Source organism: Onychomys torridus, chromosome 4, assembly GCF_903995425.1.
Source record: "Onychomys torridus chromosome 4, mOncTor1.1, whole genome shotgun sequence".
Taxonomy (NCBI): domain Eukaryota; kingdom Metazoa; phylum Chordata; class Mammalia; order Rodentia; family Cricetidae; genus Onychomys; species Onychomys torridus.
Window position 1 is genome coordinate 115,514,559 of NC_050446.1, and position 24,465 is coordinate 115,539,023.

A 24,465-nucleotide genomic window follows, 5' to 3' on the forward strand; every position below is an offset into this window, starting at 1 on the left:
CCTGAGCAACACACCATGACACTACAGCTTCGAGATGTTTTGTTTGTTTGTCTTCTTTATTTTGTATTTTGCTTGTTTGTTTTCTTTTGGGGGGAGGTTGCAAGGATGGAGGGCAGATAAGGAGGGATAGGGAGATGAGGGGAATTGGGGTACATGATATGAAACTCAAAGACTTAAAAAAGAGAAACGAACTTGGAACAGAAGACATGTAAAGACACAGTTCTTGAAGTACTACTAGCTAGACTCGTAAACATTTCCAATTCAAATCGCTAATTCGAGCCAGGAAGCAGGGTCAAGTACCTAGGCTGGTAATTCCGTAATGGTCTCGGGTGTGACAACCTGTCTCCTCTCACATCCCTGTCTCCCCCACTGGACAGCACACACCACCACAGCTTGTTAGGAGACCCTCGTTCATAATTGGTCAGCACTGAAAGCGGTCTGTGGCTGGGCTTACCATCCTGACAGGAAGAACTGCAGCTGAAAGAAGCTGGTGGGCGGTGTGCACATGCAATCCCTGCATTTGTGGGGCAGAGGCAGGAGGATCACAAGATCTATATAGCAAGTGGCAGGCCTTAGCAAGACCTTGTCTCAAATATTAAAAAACAAAACAGAGAGCCTAGCAGGGGTCCTCCTACACTATGTTATAGGGAAGGCTCCAGTACAGGATTTGAATTCCAAGCTGTATGTATATGTGTCTTCTACACAGAAGACCAGGTCTCAAACAAAAATAAAAACAGCCCTACAGCAAGACATGCCCAAAGCTTACAAAGTATGGAACTCTCCTCAAAGTAACAAGCAATCCTGCCCAGTCCGCAGAAGAGGGGAAAAACACTTCCAAGCTTCTGCATGTATCTTTTCTTTCAGTTGTTTTGAAACAGTAAAGGATCCTGCTGCTCTTCCAATAGCAGTTAACGTTCATTATAAAAATGTCAGTTTGGGACAGATTATGAGAAACAATTGCTCTTAAGTAAAATAATTTCATCTTGGATTTCAGTGAAACAGTATTCACCCTGAAAGCACCCTTCCCCTAGCGATGCCTTTCTCTCCCTCCCCAGGATCTCTCCTCCATTGTACTGAAGGTCTCAGATGCCAGAGATGGAGGAACAATGGCACAACACAGCTGCAGGCTTCCTGCCTGCCCGCCAGGCATTATTCTCAAGACCAGAGCACTTTCAAACACTGCCTGGGTTGCTTTGAAATTCCCTCTTTCAGATTTCCCTCCTTCATGGACCATCTACTGAAAAGAATGGCTTCAAAAATGTCTTGCTGCACCAATCAAAACTCTAAGCAAATTGAAAGTCGCCAGCTTTGGGTATGGTGAGCTAAACTACAAATGGCTTAAGTTTGGTAAAAAGCCAGTCAAATGTACATAACTGGAGGGAGTGTATACTTCTGACTATGCACAGGATTGACTTTTTCTCATGGATAGAGGAAACCTGTTTCTGAAAAATCCTAAATTTATTCAAAACTGCCAACAGTAAAGAATGAAATATAACCATCAATTTAAAAGTATGTGGAGCCGGTGGCGGGGCGCGGCATGCATGCCTTTAAGCATGGGAGGCAGAGCCAGGGGGATCTCTGTGAGTTCAAGGCCAGCCTGGGCTACCAAGTGAATTCCAGGAAAGGCGCAAAGCTACACAGAGAAATCCTGTCTCGGAAAACCAAAAATAGGTGGAACCTACTCTATTGAAACCTAAGTGTCTCAACCTATAAAAAGGGCCAAGATGTACCTTCTTAAAGACGTTTTACACCGGAATGAAGTACATTTACATATCTTAACAGAATAGATCACCAGCATCACCTGACAACCTAGAGTCTCACTTCCTCGGATCACATTTTAAAAAGGGAACACTCAGTAAAAATCTTACTAGATTGCTGAGCTAGCCCAAAGGAGAAACTCAAAACAGGTGGTTAATTATCTATCTCCCCAGAGGGGTTCTTTGCCCTTTGTCCAAAAACATTAAAAATGGAAGGTTCATGAGTAACAACTTGTCAAACTGGTACAATAAACAGAAATTTTCCAAGATCTTATTATACTTCTAGCAAAACAAAAGGACCAATTTAACAATACTTAATAATGCCTTACTCTAGTACAACAAAATAATGTAACCAATCCCCTAGAGTTCAGTGCAATGGGATTCAACTTATACAATTAACATTCAAGCAACCACCAGTTGGTCCATCTCGGAGTTTAAGGCCAGCCTGGTCTACAGTGAGTTCCAGGATAGTCAGAGATAAAACCTTGTCTCAAACAACAAAAACCATTCAACCAACCACCAGGCTCATCCACCTGAGGATGAAGACTTCTGCAGCCCTTCCCATTCATCATCCATTTGTAGTTAGAGTTTTTCTGCCAGGCCCATAGATGCTCAGAACCAACCAAGTAAACACACAGAAACTTACATTGTTTAGAAACTGTATGGCCGTGGCAGGCTTCTTGTTATCTACTTCTTCTATCTTAAATTAACCCATTTCTATTAATCTATACTTTGCCACATGGCTCATGGCTTACCAGTCAGTACCTTACATCTTCTCATGGCGGCAGCTGGCAATGTCTTTCTCCACCCAGCCTTCCACCTCCCAGAATTCTCTTCTCTCTTGTCCCACCTATACTTCCTGCCTGGCCACTGGCCAATCAGAACTTTATTTACATAGAGCGATATCCACAGCACTTCCCCTTTTCTTTTTTTTTTTTAAGGAAGGTTTTAACTTTTACATAGTACAATTACATATAACAAAACAATCAAACAAGAATTACAGTTACAATATTAAAGAAGATATCCTATCTATCTTATATTTGTGAGTCTAAGGTTTTTATATCTAACTTATCTTTTATCATAACTAAGGAAATTATAACTATCTAGTCTTCAACCACATCAAAGACCTCAGAAGGATATATTACCTGAGAACCGGGAGAAGGATGTAAGCATCTTTCAGGAGTCTTGCAAAAGTAGACAGAGACAGCTGGCAGCCTGGACAGTCACCTAATGTTCCTTTGTAAAGTTGGGGCATTTGTCTTCAGCCCACAGGGCTAGAGTCTCTCAGTGTCCTGTAGAATGTTTGGCAGTTTCTTCTGCGAAGCAGGAACCTGAAGGTCAAGCAAAGTTTAGTGGTCACCTTTCTATGGGTCCTGCATGTCCAGTTGATCAAGCAGTCCAGGCAAGAACAGTTTCTTGTCCAAATAGCTATTTTTGCCAAGGTGAAGATAAACTCCATATGAAGTGTCTTCAATGCCCATCCTCCTCTCTGAAGTAAAATGGTGCTGCCAGGAGCAGACATGTCTCACTGTCCAGAAAGTCTAAATTTTAAAAATATTTTAAATGCCATATTCTGTAGGTCTTTGAAGTATTTGAAGATTACCTAACTATCTGAAATATCTCTATGTATATGTAGAAGACTTAAGTAACATGGCTACGAGTATGATTATCATAGATGACTAATTATTAATCTATTTTTAATTATCCACTACAATTTAAAATGAGCTATACAAAAATACCTTAAACATGAGTAGAAATATGCACACAGTATAACAAAATTAACTTTAAGTTTGTATCAATAGACTAAAGTCTATACCAATGTAAAACATTTTAAACAAGTTGTTGCTCTTTAGAAGTAAGTTCCTTAAAATTCCCTTTTATCCTATTATATCTATATCATATCCTCTTTTCTTCTTTAGAAAGAGATCGCATTTATAATCAACTTGCTTTAAAGAAAAATATTGGTTTTTCTCTGTCTCACACCAGAGGGCTCTTCTGATTTGGGACACAAGATCCAGGCCAGGATCCCTTCCCACCATCCTATAAGTACAAGAATTAGTGCAGTATTAGTGAAGCTTTGTCCCTCATAGCAGTTCTAACCAAGGAGATCAGAGCTTTCAACAGAACAGCATATAGAACAGTCCACCAAAACCACACATCTTCCTGACTCCATCAACACAAACATTAGCAGAGAAGGAAAAACAGGACAGGTGTTCCTAGCAAATTCGGGTGGGGGAGACCCTCTACCCCATTTGCTCTGAGAACATTTCAAGATATATTGTCAGTCAAGTGAGACTCCTTCCCTTGCCTCTAGGCCATGTGACTATGGTATGGTTAGTTAAATATGCCTTTATTACTGCCCCACTCAAACTGACCTAGACAACAATTCCTACCAAGCTAAATGAGCTCTGACAAACCGGCATTTGCATTTGCTAAAATCATCCAATGTGTGTGAACTGGCCTCACTCCTGCTGAGCATCTTCTGGCCACTTTCCTGTTCCTTTAACAACCTTTCAACAGAGCTAGGAAAAGGAAAGGTGGTTAAATCATGCCAATTCCATCCATCATTTGTTGGAGGACTGAAAATAGGTTAACTGTGGATAAAGTGTATCCTTAGCCCAGAATTCCCCAGGATCCTCTCAGAAAACAATGGATATGTATTTACCTAACAAACATTAAAGATCAGCTTCAGGTCCATGGGGCCCGCTCTCCACATAACTGCTGAATGTTTCCTTCCAATCCCTAGAATGCACTCAGTGAGAGCCACATTTAGCTGCAGCACTCCACCTCAAAACTCCCTCCAAAGTCACCTCCTTTCAATTTACTGTGAGAAAAAGCGAACATTCCGACCCAGTGCCAGTGTTTGGCTCCCAGAGCTCTGGCCAGTCAATACAGCAAAGAGAATATGCCACGCTGCTGCATATATGGAGCAGTGCAGACGAAGCTGGTGCACCAATCCCTGGCTCAATGGACGGGAGGCAACAAGAACAACTCCTGCTTTTCCAATCCCAGGAAGCAATAGCACAGTGAGGAGGGTATTAAATTGCAGCCAATTTGCTATGTGGACAAACTGCCACTGGAGGCAATAGTCATTCTAAACTCACCACAAACTAACAGTTCCAAAAGCACATCCTCTGGATTAAAATTGGAGTTTTAAAATGCAAAAAGAGCCGGGCAGTGGTGGCGCACGCCTTTAATCCCAGCACTTGGGAGGCAGAGGCAGTAGGATCTTTGTGAGTTCCAGGCCAGCCTGGTCTCCAAAGCGAGTTCCAGGAAAGGCACAAAGCTACACAGAGAAACCCTGTCTCGGGGAAAAAAAAAAAAAAAGAAAGAAAGAAAGAAAGAAACCCTAAAGCCATTTACTTCAGCAACCAATTAGGGACAGGACCACAGCAATTTGGGTTTGTTGTTGTTACATCCAACCCTATTGCTCAAACAAAAAGATACTTTAAAATTCTCAAACAGTAATTTTCAAATTAATAGGAAATATTTGAGAATCATGCAGCTACAGCACAAAAGACTAGATGATGATGTACTGTGCGTGCAGGGGTCTGCTCCATCATTGAGATGCAGGGACTGAACTCAGGCTGTCAGGCTACCCAAGCACCTCTACCCACTGAGTAATCTCTCTAGCCCAAGACTGGATTTTTTAAGCTACTTTTTCTGTTAGTAGACTGTAGATAAACAGTCTTATTAAATAAGAAACACAGAGCCAAGTGCAGAGTTAAAAGCCCAAGAGGTCAGAGCAGTAGCTAAGAGCTGAGACTTAAAACTGCCTTTCTTGCTGGGCAGCGGCAGTGGCGGCCTTTAATCCCAGCACTTGGGAGGCAGAGCCAGGTGGATCTCTGTGAGTTCCAGGCCAGCCTGGGCTACAGAGTGAGTTCCAGGAAAGGCACAAAGCTACACAGAAAAACCCTGTCTCAAAAAACAAAAACAAAACTGCCTTTCTTACCCTTAGCTACCGCTGTCGTCCTTCCCCTCAGAAAGAGACCTACTTCCTGTGGGTCTGTCATTTTATTGACTTTCTGTTCTGCCTTCTCATTAGCTGTAAACCCAACCACATGACCTCGCCACTGCCCAGGTCTTCTATGATTGGTATTGAGATTAAAGGCGTGTGTCTCCATGCAGGCTGTATCCTTGAACACACAGAGATCTGCCTAGATCTGCCTCTCAAGTGCTGGGATTAAAGGTGTGCGCCACCACCCAGCTTCTGCTATGGCTTGCTATAACCTCTGACCTCCAGGCAACTTTATTTATCAACATACAAATAAAATCACATTTCAGTACAAATAAAATATCACCATAGTAGACGGTCCCTGACATAGCAAGGAACCTTATTTCAATGGGTCAAAATGGGCTTTCCTGGTACATACATGTGATGAACATGAACCCATGAACCCTCAGGGACGCACAAACCATAAATAAGTTGCTGAGGACTGGAGGGTTGGTTCGGTGGTTAAGAGCACTTACTGCTCTTGCAGAAGACCTAGGTTCAATTCCCAGCACCTACAAGGTAGTTCACAACCATGTAACTCCAGTTGCAGGGGATCAAACATCCTCCTCTGACCTCAGCAGGCATTGTGGTATGGTCTTCCAGTTTGGTCTACACAGTGAGTTACAGGACAGCTAGGACTATGCAGTAAGATTCAGTCTCAGGAAATAAAAATAAAAAGGTGGATCAAGAAGGATTAGTGTTGGACCATGGTAGGTGCATACCCACACACAAAAAAAAGGAAATGGTCCACAGATCTGGGTTGGAAGCTACTCTGATCTATTGTAACGGGAAAGGGAAAGAGGGAGAGAGGGAGAGAGGGAGAGAAGGCATTAATGGACTGGGGAGGCAGTTGAGTGGCAGAGAACTGACCTAGCATGCATGAGGTTCAACCCCAGCACCCAAAAAGAAAAACAAGATATTACTAAGCAATCATCTCCAAAGTGTATTTTGTTCACACACATCTCCCAGAAAGAGGATCCAGGTCCCCACAGTACATTCACTCCCTCCTTACTAAATGAATTCCTATTAACTAAGAGGGTGGAGATGCCCTGCAAAAATTTTTATGCCAGGGAAAATGCACCCTAAAATCACTTACAAAGTATAATGAAATTAGCTATGGATGTGGACCAATGGTAGAGCATGCATTTGGCCCAGCACTCAAAAAAATATAAACACGGAGCTGGAGAGCTGTCTCAGGGGTTAAGAGCACAGGCTGCTCTTGCGGAGGATTCACAAATCCAAGTAACCAATCACATGGCAACTCACAACTGCCTACAACTCCAGTCACAGGGGATCAGAAGTTTACTCAGGCACCAACACACACATGGAGCATAGACATATACACAGGCAAAACACTTTTTTTGTTTGTTTGTTTGTTTTGTTTTTCGAGACAGGGTTTCTCTATGTAGCTTTGTTTGTGCCTTTTCTGGATCTCGCTCTGTAGACCAGGCTGGCCTCGAACTCACAAAGATTGGCCTGGCTCTGACTCCCGAGTGCTGGGATTAAAGGCGTGTGCTACCACCACCCAGGCAGTAAATTCTCAGAATCACTAAGCCACCTCTCAGGCCCCCATTCAATTATTTTAATGAACTGTTAGTAAATTTGTTGGTTTGTTTTTTGTTTTTGCTTTTGTTTTTGTTTTTGCTTTTGTTTTTGTTTTTGCCAGAGCTGAGGACCGAACCCAGGGCCTTGCGCTTGCTAGGCAAGCACTCTGCCACTGAGCTAAATCCTCAACCCCAGTTTTTTGTTTTTTGTTTTTTTGTTTTTAAGGTTTCTCTGGGTAACCCTGACTGTCCTGCAACTCGCTTTGGTAAACCAAGCTGGCCTCCCCGGTGCTAAGATTAAAGGCATACACTAGCCCACATGAGCGTATATGACTGTTTGCCTGTACGTATGTATGTGCATCATATTCAGGAGCCTGGGGAAGGCAGATAAGGGTACTGGATGCCATGGAGCTGAAGTTACAATAAGTTGTATTGAGAACCAAACCTGGGTCCTCTAAAAAAGTAGCAAGTACTCTTAAGCACTGAGCCATCTCTCCAACCCCCCTGTGCTAATATTTAAAAGCATTCTAGCAAACAAAGTGGAACATGCCTATAATCCCATTTGAGAGGATAAAGCAAGAGACAGAGCTCAATCAATCAGGGCCAACCTAGGTTATAGATCTAAATGCTATCCTAAATTAATTTAATGTTTCAGAGTCTTCCAAAAAGTGATCATCCCAGCTGAATGAGGTGTCATATCTCTAATCCCAGAACCGGGAAGCTGAGGCAGCAGATCATGAGTTCAAAACCAACCTGAACTATAAGCTCCAGGTTCCACAACAGCCTGAGCAATGAGACTATCTCAAAATACCAAAGACAGGTACTGGAGAGATGCTTACTGGTTAAAGGCACTTGCTACATACACTCACAGAGGACCAAGGTTCAAACCCCACCCAGCATCTATATGGCAGCTCACCATTACAAACTTCAGTTCCAAAGAACCTAACACCCTCTTTTCACCTCAGAGGACACCAGGCACAGATGTGGTATACCAACACAGGCAGGCAAAACAGTCAAACATAAATTTGGGGGGCTGGAGAAATGGCTCAGTGGTTAATAGTAGTGGCACATGCCTTTAATCCCAGCACTTGGGAGGCAGAGCCAGGTGGACCTCTGTGAGTTCAGGCCAGCCTGGGCTACCAAGTGAGTTCCAGGAAAAAGGCGCAAAGCTACACAGGGAAACCCTGTCTCAAAAAAACAAGAGTTCCTACAACAGAGCACCCAGGTTTGATTCCAAACACCCTCATAATGGCTCACAAACATTGTTTGGTTTGTTTTGAGGTTGTTTGTTTATCAAAAACAGGGCTGCTCTGTGTAACCCTGGCTGTCCTCAAACTCAGAGATCCATCTACCTCTGCCTCCTGAGTGCTGGGATTTGGGATTAAAGGAGTATGCCACCATGCCCAGCTCTTAAACATCCTTACATCCAATTCCAGGGGAACTGACACCCTCTTCTGACCTTTTCAGGAAATAAGCATGCACATGGTGCAGACATACAAGCAAAATACATACATAAAATGATCTTAAAAAAAGAAAAAGAAAGAAAGAAAGAAGGAAGGAAGGAAGGAAGGAAGGAAGGAAGGAAGGAAGGAAAGAGAGAGGAAAGGGAAAGAAAGAAAGGAAGGAAGGAAGGAAGGAAGGAAGAAAGAAAGAAAGAAAGAAAGAAAGAAAGAAAGAAGGAAAGAAAGAAAGAAAGAAAGTCGGGGCTAAAGGGATGGCTCAGAGGTTAAGAGCACTGACTGCTCTTCCAGAGGTCCTGAGTTCAATTCCCAGCAACCACATGATGGCTCACAACCATCTATAATGGGATCTGGTGCCCCCTTCTGGCCTGCAGGCAGAACACCATATATAAATATAAAATAATCTTTAAAAAAAAGGACCATCTTGTTGATTATACGCTGAAGAATGTGTTTTCAAGACCTCTTTAGTTAACGGATGTTTTCTGATAGAAACTATTTACAGTTAAACCTACCTAGTCTACAATTTTCCAACTACAAAATGTACTTCTTTCTATATGCCAAAAGCTGGCATGTGCCTTTTTGTTTTTTAATGCTGATTGGACAATTAAGTCTTTCCTATCAACATATAAAATACCCTATAATTTAAGATCACAGGCAGTTGAGATTACTATTCACTTAAATTCAGAACCTGGAGCAACTTCCAGTAACACAGGAGCTACTGTGTTGATATCATTTTACACATTACAAACAAGCTTCATCTGACAATGAACCCTCAGGGTTCTTCATCCCACAAATTTTTTTGGATTTTTTGTTTTGGTTTGGTTTGGGTTTGGGTTTTTTGTTTGTTTGTTTTTGGGGTTTTTGTTGTTGTTGTTTGTTTGTCTTTTTCAAGACAGGGTATATCTGTGTAGCTTTGCGCCTTTCCTGGAACTCCCTTTGGAGACCAGGCTGGGCTCAAACTCACAGAGATCAACCTGCCTCTGCCTCCTGAGTGCTGGGATTAAAGGCATGTGCCGGGGAACAGAAGCACTAAATTCAAAAGAGCCTTTCTGGCAGCGATCAAAAAATTTTTCTTTCTAATGTATGTCCATGCACCAGGTGGGTGCCTGGTGCTCAAAGAGGCCAGAAGAGGGCGACTGATCACCTGGAACTGGAGCTACAGACAGTTGCTGGACACCGGGAATCAGTTCTGGGTCCTCCGGAAGTGCAGCCGTGCTTTTTTGCTTTTTTTTTTTGGGGGGGGGGGGGCCTGTTCTGAGACAGGGTTTCTCTGTGTAGTTTGTCCTTGAGCTCACTCTGTAGACCAGGCTGGCCTCAAATTCACAGAGATCCACCAGGCTCTGCCTCCTGAATGCTGGGATTAAGTAAAGGTGTGTGCCACCGGGCTCTTAACCCCTGAGCCATCCCTCCAGCACCTCCAGATTTTAAAACAGCAAAAAGAAAACACGATCTCCACTCCATTTCTCCCTGTTCCTGCTTTTAGTATATATACCAGCTGGCCTTTGGTCCCAAAGCCAAACATACACCATGAAATGCTAGAACACTGCCTCAGAGAGGGTTTGGAGTGAAGAACTTACTTTTTCAGTGTTTTTGTCTTTTCAGTTGGGTGACATGTGTGGAAAAACCTATTCTAAATAAGCTGACGGCCATTTGAATTTTTTAAAAGAACAAACAGTTCACGAACTCGGAGGTTTACACTACCATTTCCACAGCATATTTGCTGAAGATCTGGAATCCACACTCCTCATTCAACAACCTGCAGAAACACATACTGAGGCTCCCGTGCAGCACAGATCCGCAGCCGATCCGAAGGCTGGCTTTTAAATCTCGAGCCAGAGCAACCCTGAAACAGACGCTCTGCTCTCATCTCATTCAATCACTTGGCCCTCCAGCAGACAGGGAACGGATTCGCCTTCCTGGTTTTTTACCGCACAAGCTTAATTACAAAAACAAGTTGGCTTTGAAGCGCTACTACTCAGAAACTGCAAAAAAGGAAGTCTGCATCTGGGAGGGGAAAGTTACTCGACTTCAAGACAGTCTCCAACCTTCCGTGTCATACAGTATGGAGTCCTGGGCTCCTGGACGGTGGGCCTGAGATGCTCTGGCCTCTCTTAGCTGCTGCTCTATTGGTTAACTTTTCCACCCTGGGCGCCCTCAAACTGCCTAGGAAGTAGCATTGCCTCCTACTTCTCTCATAGGCTGTACGGCTCGGTTCATTTAAACTACTGCAAACAGAATCAATGAACGAATCATGATTGGGAATTACGGGAGGTGAAAGTGATCGCGGTAATAGGTGATACCAGAAGGCAGAGCCGACATCGACGCCACACAGAGGGCAGACCCCACACTCACCCCGGAATCCACGCTGCACACACCTCAAACTCCTCATCCGCAAAGCAGCCACCCTATCTATACACATCGCGGACCCCGCATCCACCCCCGAACTCGCCCCACACAGACCTCAGACCCTGCACTCATCCCTCACACCTCCACTCACGCCGCACACACCACTACACACCTCGGAACAGCGCACACTCACCTTCCACGCCCTGCGTGCACCCTGCAGACCCCACACTCACCCTGCATCCACCCCACACACCTCGTAGACACCGGGTCCACACCACACACCTGGCGCATCACGCAGACCCCACATCCATCCCACACACCCCGCACACACCACAGACCCTGCTCTCACCACGCACACGCCCCGCACTCACCCCGCGCGCACCGCAGACTCGGCGTCCGCCGCGCCCGCTCGCAGCGGAGCCGCAGCCTCTTCCCGGAGAGCCCGAGCCCTCCCGGCCGGGCGGCGCCGGCGGGAAGAGGAGGCTGCGCTGCGCTTCCCCAACCCGGGACTCGGCGGGGAGAGCTCAAGCAGCAGAGGCCGCGGCCGCGAACTCCTCGCGACCCTGCGCGGGCCCCGGAGCCCAGCGTCGCCCGCCCGATCCCTGTCGCTTGCGCCGCGCCTTGCCGGCGACCCCGAGACCCCCGCCCGGGGCCATGCCGCTGGCCTCACCCGCCTCCCGCCGCCGCCTTTCTCTCCACTCACCGCTCGCCGCCATCTTCCCCAGCGCTGCTCTCAATCGGAAACTCACAGCTCAGCCCCGGCCGCCGACACCGACTCCGCCGAGGCCGCCGCCGGCGATCTGAGGAGCTGTGGCGGCCGCCGCTGAAGCCGCGGCGCGGGGGCCGCCGGGATTTGTAGTCCGGCGGCCACGCCCAGCACTACGGGTCCCAGGGGGCCGTGCGCGCGGTAGGGGGCGTGGCCAGGCGGTCTAGGTGACTCCGGTCCTGCGTTAGTTTTCCCGCGTGCTCATCTCCATCCTGGAATTCCTGACATCTATGGAGTGTTCATTGTGCGGCAAGCACCGGTCTTCAAGACTATCATTTGAGGGGGCATCATCCTTACTTTTCAGACCCCCTGCTAAGTCATTGGCTGGGGGGTCACTGAGGCTCACAAAGTGTTCAGTCTCCAGGTATAGTCTCTCAAGTCTCATGATTTACACCAGAGAACAGCTTGCCTTAGAGTGGAAGAACTGAGAGACACTACCTTAACCAAGGGCGGCTTGAATTGAGTGTCATCAGGAGTGTCACCACATGTCTCCTGATAGGATGCGATGCAGAGCAGAAGGCTACCTCGGTAGTGTTCTTTAAAAATAAATGAATGAATGAATGGACCACATGTCTCCTGATAGGATGCAATGCAGAGCAGAAGGCTACCTCGGTAGTATTCTTTAAAAATAAATGAATGAATGAATGAATGAATAAATAAAAAAATAAATAAATAAATAAATAGTGACCTGAAGGCCACCTCGGTAGTGTTCTTGAAAAATAAATAGATAGATAGATAGATAAAAGTGGCCTGAGTCTAACAGAAAAAATATATATAAGAAGGCAGGAGAAGATTCAAAGTCAACCTCCAAAAACAAGTTTAAGGCCAGCCTGGACTAAGAAAATAAAAAGGTATCTGACTAAAATAAATAAATAAAAGTCAAAAGTCAAATGCAATAAATCATGGTCTTATTTTCTTTCTTTCCTTCTTTTTAGATTTTCAAAACAGTTTCTCTATGCAGCCCTTGCTGTCCTCGAACTTGTTCTGTAGACCAGGCTGGTCTCCAACTCAGATATCTGCCTGCCTTAAAGGTTTATGGTACCAACCCTGGCTTGAGGATAGCTTTTATGTAAAAAGAACTTGGAAAGATATTTGGAGTTGGGTTAGTGGAATACAATAGACATTGTCAGGCATATATATACATATATATAGGGGGGGACATTGTCTGGGGACACACACCATATAAAATGTCTTCAGTGTAAATAAAAATGAACCCTGCTTTAGCTCTGCTGTCACCTCCAGGATTCCCCACCTGCACTGTGGCAGTCCCTGCTTTAAAGTTCTACAAGTACCCACCCTTTATTCCAGGACTCTATGCACACAGAAGCCAAGTCTAAACCTAGCTGGGTAGTGTGCACACCCTTAACCCCAAGGCTCAGGAGGCAGAGGCAGGCAGATCTCTGTGAGTTCCAGGCCAGCCAGGCCTATATAGGGAAACCCTATCTTAAAACTAATAATGGTAATAATAATATTTTCAAATGTAGTAAAAGTACATCAAAAGGAATAATTATTGATTCAAGTACAGTATATATCCTGAAATGTATACCTATTCGGTCATATACATATTATGTACATGTATATGTTCACAGAATAACTGATATGAACAGTGAAAAACACATATTCAAGGATATCAGAAAAAAGATCCAAAAGGAAGCCAGATGTGCTGCTTCAGGTGAGATTTGTAGGTGATCCTGCACTGAGTAACGTCAGCGGGCAGGCATGAGAGTCAAAGTTGAACCCAGCTGAGTGTCAAACGCCGGGAGAAAATCAGCAGATGCCTGCCTTCATCCTTCCCTCTCAGTTTGCACAGACCACTCCTCCATGAAGGAGTTGACTTATGTCCTGATCTTTGACTTAGGGTTGGCTCTAAGACTGTTCCCCTAAGGAAACACAAGTAATGTGGTGAAGCCCTCTAGCCTAGGGCTCAAGATGGCTGACAGCTTCTACTTCCTCCTTCCGGGCGCCAACTCTCCCACTATGAGAATCCACAAAGAGGGAATTACAGCGCCACTTGACAGAGGCTGAGGTCCCAGGCCAGAGCCAACACCAATTGCCAGCCCTGTGAACAGCCTTTTTGTGCCTTCCATATCATCAACACGCAAGACCTATTGGTCAACAAGATTAGCAGCAGAGCAAGGCCTAGTAGGACACACTTGTAATCCTTGCATTTAGGAGGTAAAGAGAAGATTAGGAGTTCAAGGACATCCTCTGCTATGTCTTCAATTCCAAGCCAGCCTGCACATGGTGCCCTGTAATCTCAGGACTCAGGAGTCTGAGGAAGCAGGATTGCCAGGCTAGACATGGCAGGGCGACACAGTAAGACCCTATTGGAAGAGAGGGAGGGAGGGAGGGAAAGAGGGAGAGACAGAGGCAAGGAGGGAAGAAAATTAGTTCATATTCCAAAGAGGAATGTGTTCTACTGGTCATATTCCATGTTGAACATGCAGAGAACAGAGTGGTTTTAAAAACCTAAGGGGTGCCGGGCAGTGGTGGCGCACGCCTTTCATCCCAGCACTCGGGAGACAGAGCCAGGTGGATCACTGTGAGTTCAAGGCCAGCCTGGTCTACAGAGTGAGATCCAGGAAAGGCTCCAAAGCTACACAGAGAAACCCTGTCTCAAAAGAAAAAAACAAAAACAAAAACAAACAAACAAAAAAACCCTAAGGAAGGGGTACCACTTCTCAATCACTTGAGTAAGATGAAGTAGAAAAGGCTAACAGAAAGCTAGCAAATGTTTCAGCAGATTAAAGCACTTGCCATCAAGTGAAGACCTGAGTTCCCCGGGTGGAAGGAGAGAACCTACTCCTGAAGGCTGTCCCTCTGACCTCCACACACACACCATGGCATGCTCCACCTTCCTCTACAAAATAAAGGTAATAATATTTTTTTCCAGAGCTGAGGACCGAACCCAGGGCCTTGGGCTTGCTAGGCAAGCAAGCACTCTACCACTGAGCTAAATCCCCAACCCCGTAATAACATTCTTATAAGCTACCTACAATATACTCTCAACTGTCTCAAGGAGGAAAATACAGGAGGGTGGCAGGGGGTACCTGTGAGCAAATGTAGTGTGTGGTTTATTAGATTTCACTTTAGAAGACTATGCTGCTAGTTTTGTGTCAACGTGACACAAACTGGAGCCATTTGAGAAGAGGGACTCTCCACTGAGACAATGCTTCCATCATATTAACCTGTTGACAGTCTCTGGGTCATTTTCTTGATTAATGATTTAGGCAGTCCAAGCCCACTAAGGATGGTACCACCCCATCTGGTGTATAAGAAAGTGCCTCTGGGTGTATAAGAAAGCAGGGTAAGCCATCACCCAGCAGGCAGCCTTCGACCTCTGCTTGGTCCCCCGCCTTAACTTTCCTCAATGATGGACTGTAAGCGGATATAAACACTTTTGGTGATGGTTTTTAGCGCAGAAATGGAAAGCACACCACAGACAGGAACGCAGTTGTTTGTTGTGTTTGGTTGGGTCTTGCTGCTTTGGGTGCTAGGATTGAACCCCGAGCCTCATGCAAGCGAGGTACTCGCTCTGGTGTTGGCCTGTGCCCTCCACCCACATTTCTCACAGACTTAAATTTTCTGTAGACTCAAACATTTCCAAAAGCAGAAAAGTTTGGTGCCATAGGACTCAAGTCAGGAAGGGAGGATGGGGGGCCCCAGAACTCAGAGAGTGTTTCTATGTTCCAAGGACTTTGGGGGCTTTATTTTGTTGTCATTGGTTTTGTGGGGGTTTTGTTTGGTTTTGTTTTGCTTTGTTTGAGACAGGGTCTTCTGCTGCAGCCCAAGCTGGTCTCAAATTCACAGCAGTCTTCCTGGGATCCAAAGGGCAACAGCATACCCAGCTTTTCAATCACCTTTTATAGTTTTTCAACACCCACCCCACCCCGCTGCCCCTAGATCATTTAATCATTGCAAGAATGCTAATTATCCCCATTTCAGAGATGAGTGAATGGAGGCTTCAAACAAGTCAGTCACTTGATCAAGGATATAAACCTGACTCTTCACCAATGCACAAGCAACAAAAACTTTTTTTTTTTTTGAGACATGCTTTCTCTATGTAGCTTTGGAGTCTGTCCTGGAATTCACTTTGTACACCAGGTTGGCCTTGAACTCACAGAGGTTCGCCTGCCTCTGCCCCCCGAATGCTGGGGTTAAAGGTTTTTCTCTCAATAACCCACTTTCCCTAGCTTAAGCAAATGCCCCCCACCCCACCCTCATCTCATTATAACCGGGGTGTGGGCCACACGGCTATTCTAGATGCAACGGAATTCAGGAGTTGCTTGGGCTCCAAGTGAACAGGTGAGTAAGTGTCTGTGGGTTGTGTGGTCTAGCCCAGGGCTCTGCTTCCTTTCTTTGATGATTACAGGGTCTCACATTTCAGCACAGGCTGTCCAAGAATTCACTATGTAATCCAGGCTGGACAGAATCCCACAGTGCTCCTGTCGGCTCTGCCTCCCCGTTCTAGGCTTCCGAGGAAGGATGAGCCTCTGCCTGGTTCCCTAAGACTGCATCTGTTTCACTACATCCCCCGTCCCAAAGTCAGCCTCTCTCTTACTGTGTTACTAGGGGCCGAGAGTATAGACTGTGGGGTTGGGAGTGTATCTCAATGATTAGGGCATACACCTAGCATTCACAAAGCCATGGATTTCATCACCAACACTGAGGGAAAGAGAAAGAAAAGGGGGGTGGGCAGTGCTAGATAATCCCAGTACTTAGGAGGCTGAGGCAGGAAGATCACAAAGCCAAGACCAACCCCGGCAACCTGGGGCAACTTAGCAAAATCTTTTCTCAACCTTTAAAAAAAAAAAAAAAAGTGAGGGAGAGGGGCTGAGGGTGTAGCTCAGTGAGGCTGTAGCATGGAGTCCCAAATTCCGTCCTCGGTGTCACTAATTAATTAAATAAATGAATAAATAAATAACGAGTTTTAGCACTTAGTCATCTCAACAGGCTAAGCCTGTTCTGCGACTTGCAGAGCTGGGCGATAATGGTTGATTTCTTGAACTTTCCATGCCTCACCTGAGAACACTGGTAACAGCAGCAACAGCTGGCGGAAGGGTTCAATGGAAACCGGAGAACCGCATCAAGCCGAGTGCGCGGACTGAGTTAGCTCCGATTACAAGTGCCGGTTCCGGGCGTGGGGCTAGCAAGGGTTACCAACAAGAGGGAGTAACAGTTTCCCCCGTTTTCCTCCCATCTTGCCTCACTGTAGTCGTTACAGTCTGAAGTTTCCCTGCAAATGAAAATAAGATGACTCGGGCCTGAGCACTGCGCATGTCTAAAACCCTGCTTGGAAAGATCAGATCTGAAAGTGAACTGGCACCAGACCCCCTCACCCCAGGCTGTTGTCTGAAACGTTTCACACCCATGTAGGGATCTGGGCTTAGAAGGAACCAGACAGGGACAGATGAGATCTAGAGCCGGAGGAGACTCTGAGTTTGTTTTAAAGGGGGAGAAAACGCCTCTGAAACGACTAGCGCTTCTGCACTCTGAGCAGTCTGAGCGCCTCCACCCAGACTGGCCGCTCGCGTCTTTAAAATCGGCTCTGGCGACCTGTGATCTTTTTTTGTGCCATGGATGGCCTGGCAGCCAATTGCTTCTGGCCCTGGAGCTGGCTGCAGCCAACTTGCCCTGCCTGTGACCTGCAAGTGGCTCTCCCTGGCTGGATGAGTTGGAAAGCCAACTCACTTCTGGTTAGTTGTTTTTCTCTTCTCTAACTTTTTGCTTTTCTTGTTCTTTGTTCAGATTTTTGTTGTTGTTGTTGTTGTCGTTTTAAAATGGTTTCTCCTGCCGGGTGGGCGGTGGTGGCGCACGCCTTTAATCCCAGCACTCAGGAGGCAGAGCCAGGCAGATCTCTGTGAGTTTGAGGCCAGCCTGGTCTACAAAGCGAGATCCAGAACAGGCACCAAAACTACACGGAGAAATCCTGTCTCGAAAAACAAAAACAAAAACAAAAACAAACAAAGATAGTTTCTCCTATAGACCAGGCTGGCCTAGAATTTTCTACATAGCTGAAAATGACCTTGAATTTCTAATTATTCTGACTCAACCTTCCAAGTGCTGGGAATACTGTCAAATAGACAAGATTAGCCTTGGGAGAAAGGCACAGGCAGATCTCTGCGATTTTGAAGTCAGCCTAGTCTATATAGTGAGCCCTACCCCCCCCCCCATAGCTACCTAGTGGGACACTGTCCCAAAAAAACAAAACAATACAAATAAAAAAACAAAACACCTAACCATCACAGGTACTTTTAAAACATTTCATAGAGCAGAGCAGTGATAGCATACTCTTTTAATCCCAGCATTCAGGAGGCAGAGGCAGGTGGATATTTGAGTTTGAGGGCAGCCTGGTCTACAAAGTGAGGTCTAGAACAGCCAGGGCTACACAGAGAAACCCTATCTCAAAAAACAAACACACACACACACACACACACACACACACACACACACACACACACTCACACAAACCAAACCAAACCAAACAAACAAACAAAACATTTCACAGAAAGTGATTCTCTCCTCCCTCCGAATAACATCTAATATAGTTTGGGAAAGCTGGGTAAATTGGTTTATTTCTGCAATCCCAACACTTGAGAAATTGAGGCAGGAGACTTGCCATGAGTTTAAGGCCAGTTTGGGCTATATAGTGTTATATTCTAGTTCAGTTTGGCTACATAGAGAAACCTTGTCTCATTAAAAAAAATAAAAAGCCAGGCATGGTGGCCCACTCCTTTGATTCCAACACTCAGTAGGCAGAGGTGGCAGGCAGATCTGAGTTTGAGGCCAGCCTGATCTACAGAGCAATTTCCAGGACAACCAAGGCTACTACACAGAGAAACCCTGTTTCCGCAAAAAAAAAAAAAAAAAAAAAAAAAAGCTAAAAACCCACAAGAGTTTATAGGCAGCTGAAAATATGGACCTTTGATGCATTACTAGTAGAACTGTAAAATGCTGCATGCAGCCATTTTGGAAAATGAATGTCTGAGCTATACTTTGGATGGTAAACATAGAGTTGCCATATGGCCCAGCAATTCCAATCCTAGTTATATACTTAAGGGAACTAGAAACGTGTCTGGGCCAGGCCAGGATCATGCACATGCATAATCCTAGCATTCAGGAAAAGGAAGCAGGAGATGGTCAGGTCATCCTCAGCTATGTAGAGAGTTCAAGACCAGACTAAGCTATATGCAAGATCAGGGATGGGGGAGGGGAGGGGAAGGGAAGAAAAGGTAGGGAGAAATGGCTCTGTAAGGAAAGTGCTTGCCAGAGAAGTATGCAGACCTCAGTTCAAACCCCAGCGCCTACAGAAAAGAGTGCAGTGCCCACCTGTAATCCCAGCACTAGAGAGGCAGAGGCAGGAAGACCTGAGGATGACCAGCTTGCCAGTCTAGTTCCATCAGTGAGCTTCTGGTTCAGTGAAAACCATCTCAAAAAATAAAGCGGAAAACCTGGAGTGGTAACACATGCCTTTAATCCCACCACTAAAGAAGTACACAGGCAGATCTCTTAAATTCCAGGCCAGCCTGGTCTACATAGTGAGAACAGCCAGTTAGAGCCACATGGTAAGATCTTGTCTCAAAAACAAACAACCACCGAAAGGTGGAGAACAGCAGAGAAAGGCCTACAGCCTCAACCTCTGTATCCTCAAGCATAGAAGCATACACATATACATTCTCCTGAGTGCACACTAATCTGAAAAAAAGAAGAAAAAGTAGGCATAGACCTTTGATCTTGGCACTCTGGAGGCTGAGCTAGGAGGCTCCAGAGTTTGAGGCCATCATGGGAACTACATAGTAAGGGAAAAGGATAAAAGAAGAAACTGTTTCTTTTTTTTATTTAATTTTATTTTATTTGCATTTGTGTGAAGGTGTCAGATCTCCTGGAATGGGAGTTACAGACAGTTGTGAGCTGTCATGTGGGTGGTGGGAATTGAACCGGGTCCTCTGGAAGAGCAGCCAGTGCTCCTAACCCCTGAGCCATCTCTCCAGCCCGAAACTGTTTCTTTTGGCTCACAGATTCTGAGGCTCAATCCTTGGTTCCTTGGCTGCTCTGTTTTTGGGCCTGTGGTCAAGCAGATCAAAACAGAAACATAGGACAGAGCAGACTGCCCACCTCATAGCTACTGGAAAGCAGAAAGGGAAGGGGGCTGAGGACCCAGAATCCCCTTCACTGGCATGTTCCCAGTGACCGGGCCTCCTTCCACTAGACACTACCTCCTAATGGTCCCACACCACCTCCCAATAGCACCAGGAACTGGCAACCCTTGAGGCCAACACTGTGACAGAAATCAGAAGCAAATTGACAAAGGAGTGTTATCCTGAAATGATGCCACTTGCTTATAATCCTAGCATTTGATAGGTAGGTAGAGGCAGGAGGATCAGGAGATCAAAGGCAGACTCTATTACATAGTGAGTTTGAGGCCAGCCTGGGCACCATCAGACCCTGTGCCAAAATAAAGTAAAGATGGGAGTGGGGGTAGCCTGGTGGTAGAGTGCTTGCTTAGTACACATTGAGGGCCTGGCTTCAATTCCCAACATCCAAAGAATAGAAATAATGGGAGAAACTCAAAGATATAAAAGAGGAAGAGGGCGGTGGCACTCACCTCCCACGCCATTTCTGCATCTTTCTGTCTCCAGGGATACCACAGTAACTGTCTTCCTGTTTTTTCAGATATACTCCATATCTATACAGCCTGCCTCTCTGTGTGTGCATTCACACGCACAGTACCCACAAGCAGCCTTGTATACAAGCGCATACTACTCACGGTGTTCTGTGTCTTGCTTCCTCATTTAATAATGTGCAAATTGTTCTTGTTCAGGCTAGTTTTCATTCAACTTGACACATTCGAGAATCACGTGGAAAGAGAGTCTCGATCAGAAATTGTCTAGATTAGGTTGGACTCTGGGTATGCCTGTGGAGTTTGTTGTTGTTGTTGTTTTGAGACAGTGTCTTGGGACTCAAGTGAGGGCTCAGCAGTTGAGAGCATTGTCTGCTCTTCCAGAGGATTTGGGTTCAATTCCCAGCACCCACATGGCAGCTCCCAATTGTCTGGAACTCCAGTTGCAGGGGATCTGACACCCTCACACAGACATACATGCAGGCAAAATACCAATGCAGGTGAAAGAAAAATAAATAAAATTTAAAAAACAGGGTTGGGGATTTAGCTCAGTGGTAGAGTGCTTGCCAAGCACAAGGCCCTGGGTTCGATCCTCAGCTAAAAAAAAAAAAACAAAAAAAAACCAGAGACGGGGTTTCACTATGTACCCTAGATGTCTGAGAACTTACCATGTAGACCAGACCAGGCTGGCCTAGAACTCACAGAGATCTTGCCTCTACCAGGTGAGTGATGAGATTAAAGTCATAAACTACCAAGCTTCGCTCATAGCTAAGAAAAACTTTCTTCGAAGTGTTTCAGCACAACAGGGAGAAACCAGAGGGCCCCTTGGCGGGTACCTGGGAAAGCCAACCTGGCTTTTGGAGCAGCTGTTTCGATGTTGTGACTACATGGTGGCTGCATCCTGATGTCCTTCTGTCTTTTCGGCCACCCAGAGTGCTCTCCTTTCTTCCCATTACATGGGATTTCCTTGTTCTTTTCTCCTAAAAGCCATTTCCTTGTAGTTGTTAGTTGACTGCTCTTCTACATTTTGATTCTGGGATTAAAAGTAGTGTGTGTGTGTGTGTGTGTGTGTGTGTGTGTGTGTGTGTAGGTGCACATGCACATGGAGATCAGAGGTCGAGGTCTATGACTCCTTTTAATCACCCTCAACCTTTATTTTACAAGCCCGGCTCTTTCTGAACCTCAAGTGCATAGATTCAGCTAGGCTGGCCCACCAGTGCACTCCCAGAATCCACCTGTCTCTGCTCCTCCTTTCCCCCAGTGCTGGGTTATAGAAGTTGAAAGCCAACTCCCACCCTGCTTTTTATGTGACTGCTGGAGATTTGAACTCAGGTCTCCATGTTAATGTATTCGAGAAATGTTTGTTTGTTTGTTTGTTTTTCCTATTAGAGGCGGCTAGGCCACCAAGGGCCAAGATTCCATAAATCTCTTCCACCTTGTAAAATGTTTGTGCAAATCTTTTTTTTTTTTTTTTTTTTTTTTTTTTGTTTTTCGAGGCAGGGTTGTGCCCTTTCTGGGACTCGATTTGTAGACCAGGCTGGCCTCGAACTCATAGAGGTCCGCCTGCCTCTGCCTCCCGAGTGCTGGGATTAGAGGTGTGCGCCATGAGCGGCTGGCACAAATCTTTTAATCCCCCTCACCTGGGAGACTATTTACACAAAGCCCCTTTCTCAGAACTTGAAGACCCAGGGTTGCTGCCAGATGACCCTCTCCTTCTCCTTTATTTCCTTTGCATTGGTTATAAATTAGTCACTGGAGCCAGACTGTGAGAGGAGATGAAACACTCAGTTCCAGCTGCCTTCAGATAAAAACTAAGTGAACTTCCTGCCCAATGAGCCTGCTATCCTGGTTTGCATCCTAGTACACCCTTTTTACAAAAAGAAATTGCTGGGTTGAGGATTTAGCTCAGTGGTAGAGCTAGGCCCTGGGTTCAATCCTCAGATCTGAAAAAAAAAAAAAAAAAGGTTTGTTCAGGTGCTTCTCTGTGTGACGTCTAGACTATTCTTTTCAACCCCCCACAGGCATTTTACTGTTAAGCCATCTCTTCTGTCTGTGTTTGACAAGGTCATACTTTATCCCAGACTGGCTGGAACTCACTAGCCCACCCAGGCTAGCCTTGAATTTGTGGTGAATATTAGTTCTTATGCACACTTCCATAGTCCTTGCACTCAGTTGGCTGAACCAGGAGGATAGTCTCAGGTTTGAGTTCCAAACCTGCCAAGTCTGTTAGTAAGACCTTGCCTCAAACACACACACACACACACACACACACACACACACACACACACACACACACGTAGAGTTGTTGAGGCTAGAAAAACGGATCAGTCAATTAAGAATACTTGCTGATCTTGGAGAGGACCAGGGTTTGCTTCCCATCATCCACATGGCACCTCACTGTAACTCCAGTCCCAGGGGATTCTGATGTCCTCTGGCCTCTTCTGGCCTCTGTAGCCATCAGGCACACACATATGGTACACAGACTTCTGTCTTAGTTACTGTTGTGGAATAGAGTATTTGGGCTTTTTGTTTGTTTGTTTGTTTGTTTTGTTTTGTTTTTCGAGACGGGGTTTCTCTGTGTAGCTTTTGGAGCATGTCCTGGACTAGCTCTGTAGACCAGGCTGGCCTCGAACTCACAGAGATCTGCCTGCCTCTGCCTCCCGAGTGCTGGGATTAAAGGTGTGTGCCACCACTGCCCGGCGAGTATTTGTTTAGGTAAGTAAAGATGAGTTACATGTATCTGTGTTGCAGAATAATTGTTTAACTATAAAGATGTGTTGCTTTTTTTGTGCTGCATTTGTTTAACTATGTCAAGATGGGTTGCTTTTTCACCTTGCCTTCCTAAAGCACTTGATTGGTCTAATAAAAAGCTGAATGGCCAGAAGCTAGGCAGGGCTGCAAGAAAAGGGGAAAGAGAAAAGAGGAGCCAGCCAGATTGAAAGGAGGGGGTACAGCCAGCCAGACACAAGGAAGCAGAGAAGCAGGATGGACGGTACATAGATGAGGTAAACAAGCCTCAGGGAAGCACATAGATTAATAGGAATGGGTTAATTTAAGGTAAAAGGAGCTAGCTAGAAACAAACCTAAGCTAAGACTGAACATTTACAATTAATAATGAGTCTCCATGTCATGATTTGGGGGCTGGCGGTCTAAGACAGCCTGCTCCAAGTGGCTTTCCTGTTGCTGTGACAAAACACCAGGACCAATGCAATGGAAAAGGCATTCAATTTGGTTCCAGAGGGCTAGAGTCGATGATGGTAGAGCAGGGGAAGAGCTGATACCTCACATCTTGATCCACAATCGTAAGCCAGAGCACTGGGCATACCAAGAGTCTTTTCAAACACAAGTGACACTCCTCCTCCATCAAGGCCACATCTACTGTTCCTTCCCAAAGAGTTCTACCCACTGGGGACCAAGTGTTCAGAAATATATGAGTCTATGGTGGCTATTTTCAATGTTAATCATGATATCCATAGAGCTGAATATGTACCACTTTCACACCATGGTAAAGCCCAAATATTATCAATCGAGTCATTGTGAATCACAGACCATATGGATTTACAAATGAACATGCATATATAATTTTCTTCATGTGTCTGGTGAGATAGATCCTCATGAGTCCCAAAACTTGCCTCGAACTAGCTATGTAGCTGAGACTAACCTTGAACTTCTGATCCTCCTGCCTCCACCTATCAAGAGCTAAGATTATGGGTGCATTACCCCCACACCGCATGTGAATTTCTGTACCTCAAGTGTCACCCTCCACACACTGCTCTGCCCTTGGTGTCTTCTGGCCATGAGGAGCTTCTCACAGGCATTCATACCACTGTGGCTTCTGGAGTCCTGACTCTCCATCAGCAGAGTTCCATCTTTTAAAGGTTTCCTGACCCCAGCCCTAGAATCACACCGTTCCTTTTAAAAAGTAACAAAAATGGTGTTGAAAGTTGAGCTTTTAAAGTGATGACAGTGAGATTATTT

At 45.5% G+C, this 24,465-nt stretch overlaps 1 protein-coding gene across 7 annotated transcripts in view; it reads right to left on the bottom strand.

Annotated features, from left to right (window-relative positions):
• The window catches only part of Ncoa3 (nuclear receptor coactivator 3), a 94,824-nt gene extending 82,889 nt beyond the window's left edge, over positions 1 to 11,935 (bottom strand). For all 7 annotated transcript variants that reach the window (XM_036185682.1, XM_036185681.1, XM_036185680.1 and 4 more), the window contains exon 1: positions 11,805 to 11,935. The gene's annotated coding sequence lies outside the window, so the exon portion shown is untranslated. The remainder of the gene's footprint in view (positions 1 to 11,804) is intronic.
• Positions 11,936 to 24,465: the final 12,530 nt, after the last annotated feature.